This window comes from Triturus cristatus, chromosome 7 (assembly GCF_964204655.1).
Source record: "Triturus cristatus chromosome 7, aTriCri1.1, whole genome shotgun sequence".
Lineage (NCBI taxonomy): Eukaryota > Metazoa > Chordata > Amphibia > Caudata > Salamandridae > Triturus > Triturus cristatus.
In genome coordinates this window covers 1,007,924,650-1,007,933,966 of record NC_140590.1, presented here as the reverse complement: position 1 = coordinate 1,007,933,966, position 9,317 = coordinate 1,007,924,650, and the positions used below count along the sequence as shown (strand labels likewise).

At 40.9% G+C, this 9,317-nt stretch overlaps 1 protein-coding gene across 3 annotated transcripts in view; it reads left to right on the top strand.

The window, feature by feature from the left end:
• Window positions 1-6,937: 6,937 nt before the first annotated feature.
• Window positions 6,938-9,317, top strand: part of P4HA2 (prolyl 4-hydroxylase subunit alpha 2) — a 388,236-nt gene continuing 385,856 nt past the window's right edge. For all 3 annotated transcript variants that reach the window (XM_085618047.1, XM_085618048.1, XM_085618049.1), the window contains exon 1: window positions 6,938-7,072. The gene's annotated coding sequence lies outside the window, so the exon portion shown is untranslated. The remainder of the gene's footprint in view (window positions 7,073-9,317) is intronic.

The window sequence follows — 9,317 nt, the reverse complement described above, 5'->3', positions numbered from 1 at the left end:
GATTTGTACCAACCCACCATGCATAATATAACAGGATATGTGACCTCACTGCTCTTTTCACATTGATTTCATGCAGTCAGAAGGGTATGGTGATAGGTCCTGTTGATGTTAGCAGGCTTCTACTCAGCAACCACATCACCAATGGGAGTGTATTGACATCTATTGCTTTTAAAGAGCTATAATTGGCTGCGACCAATCTCAATAAAAACAAAGTCAAAAGTCTAAGGAGGTAGCGCATTCACGACAAGTGCCACAACAATTAGCTCAACATTAGAATCAAAGGAAAACTTCCTCTGGTCTGTAACTGTAATCTTCCATACCTAGTGGGCCAGTTAAGTAAGTAAACCATCACTTTATCACAGAAAAGACTACTCTTCTTGGTACAAACATAGCAACATCTCGCTCAACTTTCAGTAGGGCCAGGGATTGGTCAGGAGCTAAGCTAACGGTCATGGCTGAACAAAGGCGCTTGACCTGTTGGCTGGTGGTTGTTTTGCCAGTCTCTTACTATATTCCTAACTTCAATAAAGTTGTGTGTATTCTACCCAAGCTGAGTTTGGCAAATCAGGATTAATATTACGATGCTGATAAATATGAAACGGAATAATGCCTTTGATTGCCAATTAATTAGTGATTAATTGGTCTATGTATGTTTGTAAAAACCGACCGTGCATGTGTTAATATGATTTTCATTGACAGAATAATTTATTCTGTGTCACTTTTTGAGAGGGAAATTAATTGAATACAAATCTAGCATTTTTCTTTGGGGAAATAAGGCATGTGTATGGCTCTGATTCATGGGGTATTTATTAAGCTATTTTTCACTTGCAGTGGTTACCGTGATGGCGGTTTTGACAATATGGCATGGATATAATCCTGACTCCTGAAATATTTAACATTGTGTTATGCATATCTTATGGATAACTATGAATTTGATAGAGTCCCTAGTGGAATGTTTATTTCATGTCCATGGAATCACCTGAACATGACTGCGTTGATGAATATTATTTATTTTGGCTGTAATCAATATGGCGGACTTCCATGAACAAGGCCGTTTTGCTCCCATAGTGTAATATAAAAAATATGCTTCTGAGCAACATCTTAAGGTTGTAGACACCTTTTTCTCAACTTGTGTGAAGGTACTATGCTATTGATGTGCTGAGTGGTTACAGCCGTATGCCCACATCGGCCTTACTTAGGTGCTAAATTGCAAGCCGCACTATTCTTGGATATTTAGCTAGCGAGTGAGTCTCCTGTTTGCCACTGTAGAAGATTTTGATTTAATAAAAATGTGTGGTTAACATTATGTAAAATTATAAACATTTCTGAACCTAAACGAAAATGCTGCACTCTGTAGAACCATGTTTTTCTATGGTTAGTAAACTAGTCCATCTTCGTTTCTAATGCAGCCATGTTATAGTTTCTCATACTGATGCTTTGTCATGACATGCTTTTCTTGGTGAACCTCGAAGGAAGTTGACGGTAATTTGCAACAATTGACAAGGTCTCTTCCTGCACAGCACTGTGAATCCATTCATACAATGAGTTTGTTATTGTTTTATGTAACTAGATTCATACTTCTACATCCAATGACATTAGGTTAGAAAAGGTCAAATAAATATTCAGTAGGGGATGGAGCCAAGTTGGTGGAATTACATTCAATTGCATAATCCTGTATTGGGATTTGTTGAACTTTTACTACATTTGCTCACCTTCTGCTGACTGAGCAGTTTGCATTGACTTCTATTAAGAATTTTACTATAAAAATGTCAGTATTTTGACTTGAGCCAGATCATTTTCTCAAGTCTCCAGGGATGCTAGCCAATATCCTAGCATTTTGATGTATTGCATATTTGGAACTTAGACTATTTTGCTGCATCTATTTCCTTAAATATTGCTGGATTTCATGGCAACAGATATCTGCACCTCCTACTAATTCCCTACAAAATGATTTAATATGCATTGTGATTGATCTCAGACTGACCACTATTTTTGCATTTTGCAATGATCATTGAATTATTCCTAACAAAGCTTTGTGGTTTTCATTTTATTCCTGACTCCAGAGAGCTTATTTTATGATATGCTATTATATTCATTTGTGTTGTGATGCTATTAGGGACGCATTGTCTCCTCTATTATTGAGGTTTAAAACCATCCCCAATCCTGCGTAGGCGCATTATCGTAAATTTAACAAAGACAGTGGCAACAGCATTAACGAGTTGAAAATCTTTAGTTTTCCTAGTTTTTTCCTCTTTTTTTGTGTGCCTCCTTCTGCAGCACACATAGAAAGAAGACAATGCCTCTTAGGATTGTTTTTGTGCAGGAAGGGGCACAATCCTGCTGACAACACAGGCACCCTTGTACCATGGGGCAAGGGTGCCTCCGTTAGCACAAGGTTGCCGAAACAGCACCAGTACAGAGGGGAAGGACAGGAATGCACTGTATTGCATAAATACAGTGCATTCCTGCCCTTTCACTTTGGTGTAGGGCAAAGCAGCGAGGTGACTTGTTGTGCTGCCCTACACCAAATCCCCATAGATGAGGGCCTATTTGTTTTGGTTATAATTAATATGGTGGTTATCATGAGAAACAGGGTCAGACTGGCCGTAACGGGCACCGGACGTTTCACAGCGCTTTTTAGGTCCAGATAGCAGAGATGGGGAGGGGGTGGGCATTAAGAGTACAACAGACGGAAATGAGACTGTGGGAAGGAGGGAAAAAGCAAGATAGGAGAAGAGGGGAGGAGAGAACGCAAGAGGGATAGGGGAGAAATGGAGAGAGAGATTGGAAGTGTATCAAAGAAAGCTAAATTATAGGATAAAAACATTGGGGTGTGGCATAGGACTGCGGCAAAAAAAAGCATAATAGCAGCGTTATGCAAAGACGCAGATACACAGTTCGGTGGAAGGGGGAGAAGAAACGGACGGGATGGAGGGGGGAAGGGGAGAAGAAACAGGGGTGGGTTGGGGATAAGTTAAATAAGTTAACAAAAATTTAAAAAAAGGAGCTATGGGGAAGGCTGCAAAGAAGAACAACCATGATGCAAACGAATGGTAAGCTATGGGTGGGTGCTAAGCCCATTATTAGACACACAAGTCTTGCAAGTGAGAGCACGTGCTAGTGCATGCTTCCACAGGCTCTATCCAAACAGGGTTCCATAAATATACTCCAACGGTATTGCAAAGCGTACATGCAAGGGAAGTATGAAAGACATGAGTATTTTCAGACGGTGATGGTAAGAAGTCAATAATAATTCTAGAATAGTCGTGAGTGACCGGACGGGAGTTTACCATGGACTCCGGTATTGCAACATTGACTTAGACCTTTTCCGTATGTAGATATCTCTATATTTAGGGATTGCTACTTATGACTATTTTAGAATTATTATTGACTTCTTGCCATCACCGTCTGAACATACCGCTGTCTACCTATTTCTTTTATCTAAGCAGACCGCCATTGCCGAGTAAATCACGTTCTTCTGATAATACAGAGGTTTGGGCACACCTTTCGGAAGCACTGCGTCCGATACGCATAAAGCGAGCATACTAATTGGCTATTGACTGCAGTCTCTAGACTTCTAAGCCTTGAAAAAGTCACTGTGTGACAAAAAACCTGTTGGCTGTTTCTGAAGAAAAGGAATTTGTAACCCATGACTGTACCAAAGTCTACAACTTTTCCATAAGGATAATAAATGATATTTTGTTTTGAAAAGACAAGTCCTTACCTCATTTGAATTTTCAATACTGTTAGAGTGCTTGGGTTATCTGAAACAATATTTATGTACATTCTGTGTCTTTCAGATCCAGAGTGCAATATTACACCTTGTGTAGTAGGGTGTTCATAAACTGATGACACCATACCTTTCTACTGTTAAAAGTGTTTTATACTGTACTCACAATGGACATTGTTCTTCTTTGTATATGAAGTGCGACTAACGAAACCACTACTACCCCCGTTTTTGAATATCTACAAAAGCAATTCAAAGCAACCTGCCTACTTCAGTCACTCTGGCGAATGAGGTGAGAGAGGACCCACGTCTTGCATGCGAAAATCTACATCTCATTACAGGCCCATGTAAGGAAGTGGCAGCAGCAGCCTAGGGTCAGAAAATTTAGAAATGCTGCCAGAGTGATCCTAGTTCGATACAGAGGGCACCTTGCTAGGAAATGAGCTGTGTTGGTTTACAACAGAATATATTCTGCTCTTGCAAAATTCTTAAAGAAATATGCGCTCCAAGAAAGAAGCGTGTATGTTCAAATCTGCAGTAACAATTCAGGCTTTTATCGTGCCTACATAACCAGGAAAAAGTTCCAAAATTTAAAATGTGCCATCACAAGAATCCAGGCTGATGTGAGGATGAGGCAAGGACAGCATAATTACAGAGCTCTAAAGAAAGCTGTGGTCTTTGTTTAAAGACATTACTGTTGAAAGCAGTGCATCAAGCAGCATAAAGCAGAACTTAAACACAAGCGGGAAGCTTGTATTCGTTTGCAGGCTGCATTGATGGGGCATTTGATCAGGAAACAAATGCACCAGTGGAAGAAATCTGCAACTATCCGTCAAGCCCAGTATTGGATGTCCTGTCAGAGACAGCTCTACCTCGGACCCTGCAGTGCAGCTATTGTGATTCTGTGTAATTTATTCACAGCTTTACCAGAGGCAGAAGTTCTTGAAAATCAGAGCATCTGCAGTCAAGCAGCATACCGAGGATACAGTTAACGGAAAGCCCTTAAAATGAAAGCCAGTGCAGCACTGAAAATTCAGATTGTTTTTAGAGCTTATTGTGTTCAGAAAAATTGTGTCTTAAATTTGACGACATGCCTTACAATCCAGAGGTTTACTAGGTCTACCTTATTTTCAAAAGATGATGACTGCCTTTCTTAAATGTGATGAAGGCTGCAATTTGCCTGCAAGCAGCTTACTGTGACTAGGCTGTCCATAGCAAATCCAAAAGCAACGTACTGCCGCTGTGGTGCTTCAGTCCTCCTACAAGAAGGTTGTGGTTCAAAAACAGTTTGCTTGCACTGAATAAAGAACCATTCATTTTCCCCCGTTAAGTGAACATGCCAGATGTTACTCCTTACACTACTGCTGAACTGGCGAGCAGATGTTGCGTAAGGGCCAGAGCTGTTGACGATGGAACTGGGGAACCTGGTTCGAGCCTCGGTGTTGACTCAACATCTTGTAATTCTGTGCAACTCGCTTAATTGCCCCATGCAGATTTTGTTTTTAAATGGGCCTTGTGTAATGTAACTGTTGTTCGTGTAAAGCACTCCAATACCTTCAGGTCGAGTTCATGCTACATAAAACAAAAGAAACAAGCATTGGCATAGCCAATAGGTCTCGTATTTAGGACCTTATAAATATTTAGTTTTGCAGCACAATATCCTTGGTGCAACAACATCAGCTGTTGCATGGCTAAACCTTGTACCTTATAAGTGTTTAGCCATGCAACAGTTGATGTTGTTGCACCAACGATATTGTGCTGAAGTTATCCAGCACAATATCCTTGGTGCAGCAACATCAAGTGTTGAATGGCTAAACACTTATAAGGTCCCAAAGGCGAGACCTATTGGCTGTGCCAATGCTTGTTCGATACTGATCCCCACTTCCCCCATGTTACTGCTCACCTGAACTTAATTTTTTTATTGTCTGTTTATAATACTCACCCTGCTTATAAAAAGTGCAAAAATCAGCAGCTGAGCTAGTTTTCTCTGCGCAGACCTGCTCATGAAAGCCCAAAAATCAGAATCTAGCGCAGCATGCTCATCAAAATTGGCTCTAAGGCATTCGAGGAGCAGAGCCTTGGAAATTAAAGAGTTCATAGCCTACACTGATCACCCATCCCACTGGTAAGCACTGTGCCTGTATTTGCTTCAAGGCAATGAAACATCTGGAAACATCTGGAAACAGCCTGAAACCCCTTTCAAAGACAGGCGTGAGGATATGCACGCGTCTCGATCCCCGGCGCGCCTGCGTACTTTTGGAGCCACAGGTAGTTCTGACATCTGGGAGCGGACGAGTATGATGGTCACCAGATGGGACCAAGTAGACCAAGGGAGAGACCACAGTAAATAACCCCAAGTGGGAGGAACTTATCCTATAACCCTAGACTACGATCTTAAAAGATAAATAATTTACGTTATACCACAGCTAAGTAAGTACACGAAGCTTCCCGCAATTAGAGTACACCTATGTATAATAGAATTGTCCGTAAATTAAAGATTTGTCAGTGTGGGCATTTAAATTAAGTTTTGGCAATGTATTTTGTTTCTACCTTAGTTACTGTGAAGGATAGTTTCGTCTATGTTATGAAGAATATGGCTGATTTCAAGTAATGAATAGTGTAAAGATGGCGGACTGAGCAGTACCCTCGAAAGGGCATCCGAATCGAAATTGATAAAGCTATAAACTCGTTGTCCACCATGCGTGCATCATATGTTACCGGGGAGCCAGTGGTAGTCACATTACCAACGAAATGTATTGCATTACTCAGTAATCAATAATACAATTGCTCGTGATTTGAAGATAAGGAGGTTGGATATAATAGTGCTTACGTAGACTTTGTATTTTCCCTACAATTTCAGTCTAAAATGTTCATGAAATGCATTCGATTTTGCTGATCCTAAATTAAATCATTAATACACGCTTTCAACATCATTAAAATATTTCCATTCTAAGATGGCCGCTATGGCCCTCCACTTTTGCCCAACTTTAGTGTTGACTGGTTGCATGCTTAAAATTCCTATCTTGAGTGCATGCCAACAGCTGACTTTTTAGTAATTCTTTCATGCACGTTTAATTTGTTTGCAATTTCAGATGGCGTGGCATATATTGTCGACACGGTTCTGTGTAGCCTATCCCATGTTTGAGATTGAGACACTAGCGTGTCATGCCGTTTTAGTCCTTCGTTCATGTCTGCAGGTGTCAGGTTCCTCGGGGAGTCTGCCACGCAATTAAAGCCTTGAGGACTGAGTCAGTAGAACGGGGAGGTGACAGAGCGTGCAGAACAGAGGAAGGAGTGTGCGCATCTCTCGACCAGCGTGCAGTCAAGCAGCTGAAAGCAGAGCAGGTAAGTGTAACTGACATCCCAGAAGAAATGTATTATAGAGTATGTTTCCTTCATAAGTAGCAAAGTGGTATATATAGTTTGTTACTGTTAATATGCCTTTCGTTACTTTGCATTTGGGGATAACGTTTTTCGTTAAATCTACGCAAATCACTAAAATATAAACTTGGTGTACAATTGCTGTGTTGGACTTATGTGCGGATGTTAGTGGTTTTTATTACAGCATTGTCATTTGTTTTGCATTTTGTCTGTAGCTGAATGCCAGCCATCTCTTAACTAGTACTGATCGTTGCCAAAGTGTGAATACACATCGAAACTCTAAACTATCCCATTCAAGAGTCTTCATTGACGGTGTTTATCTGCAGAATAAATGTAGTACCTGGGTATTGAACAAGTTGTACATATTAATTAAAATGGATGAAGGAGGGAAGGGGATAAGGAGTCATCAATAGGGCAGTACACAACAAGATATATTTACAGAGACAAACACCTGGATAGTCCTATATGAACTGTAAACCCCAGTCGCTATTTGAGTGTTTCAGGCGCGTTAGCGTGCAAACGTCTAAAGAGTTTAGAACAGATACGGAGAGTTTTCCAAGGTGGCTTCATTGTTGGTGAGGGCGAGGCTTGGACGGAATAAGGTGGTTGCCGATGGGGCCCACTGGCACTCATTCTTTCTGGACCGGCACTTGTTTTTGTTCATCCAACTTCGACCCTGACTGAGCAAGAGCCAAGAAAACACAAAAGAGGAAATGAAGGAGGAAGAGAAATTTGGAAAAACAATGACAAAGTCAGAAAACGGGGAGGAAAAAGAACTTATAAGAGCGAAATAAAGGGGACAGGGAGTTTCGGGTGGTTGATGGAAGAACCAAAAGGCAAAATCCAGACGAGCCATCTTCGCTATTTGTAATCCCCAACATTGTGTAGTGTAAACATTTGGGCACCGTAATCGTTACTTGTTCTTTTACAAGTTAAGCACTGCTTTAAGGGCCCCGGAATGACCTTTCACAGCAGAGATGCTTCGCCGAATTCCTGCAGCTGCACAGGGGATTTGGAAGTGCTAAAAAAGTAAAACAGCACCGAGTTTGTTTTTAAAATGGACTGTTTCAGGCTCTCTAATGGCGGCTTTATTTAGCTAATGAAGGCACACACTAGCAATTAGTGATCTTTGGCAAAGCAGACTTTTTACTCTTCACCAACTTACGAAAGGCTTAACGGTCCCATTGACCTAGATTTTACTTGTCACTCAATTCCAGAGAAAAGTCACATAAGAGAGAGCCTGTGTGCCCATCTGTGTTTTCCGAAGAAAGCACTAAATAACATTTTCAGTGCACAAGCATTTAAACATTGTGCCCCGCCTGAAACATTAGGCTGCAGTAAGAATTGGGGACCATTGTGATGAAACGGGATTTGCGATGATATTAAATCTTCCATGCTACAAACTGTCTGTAGAGGGTGAAAAGAACGAGTGACAACATGTGGCATTTTGTCAGACCGGTCGCCGTTTGTGTTTTCACCTGCTGGGTCATTTTCACCTATCTTACAAGTATAGTGCACTTTCATATTTCACTCTGTTGTAAACAATTGTTAGATATGAGGAGCGCGAAATAGAGGGCGTTTAGATGCTTAACAATTACAGTTGATAAACGGGCACTCCCCGTTGTATTAAGGTTTAGCAAGAGAAAGGTCCTGATGTTGCTTTAAGTCTGAGATTGTCACCCATTGGATGGCTCACCGAGCACTTCCATATCTGGGGCTCAGGTCCATCTTTCATCATGGTCTCTGTTTTCAACCAACGTGCCTGACAAGACCATAAATAGCCCGTTATAGATGCAGGAAGATCTTTAAGCCATTTCCCGTAGACTGATCCGAAGACAGGGTGAGTAGTTCGTAAAGTAATTTAATTGTTTAATTTTTGTGACACCAGCATCTTTTTCTCATTGTCTCTTTTTTAATCTTTGCCGTTTTGTTTGCTGCTCTTCATCACCATTATCAAAGTATGTGTACTGAATGTAGGCAGTGGTCGAAATGCATCACATTTTTTATGGGATCTGTGATGCGTGCAAATGGGGGTGGGGTGAGTGAGCGCGGGGGCGGGGTCAAAGGCATGGCTAAAAAGACAAAATATTCAGTAACTTTTTTCAGTCTCTTTCACCTTTAGGTAAACATATATAAAATGATGCACAGCTTAAATGAAAAATAAATGGAAGTTAATCAGTAGGAAACGCACTATTGTACATTTTTCAAC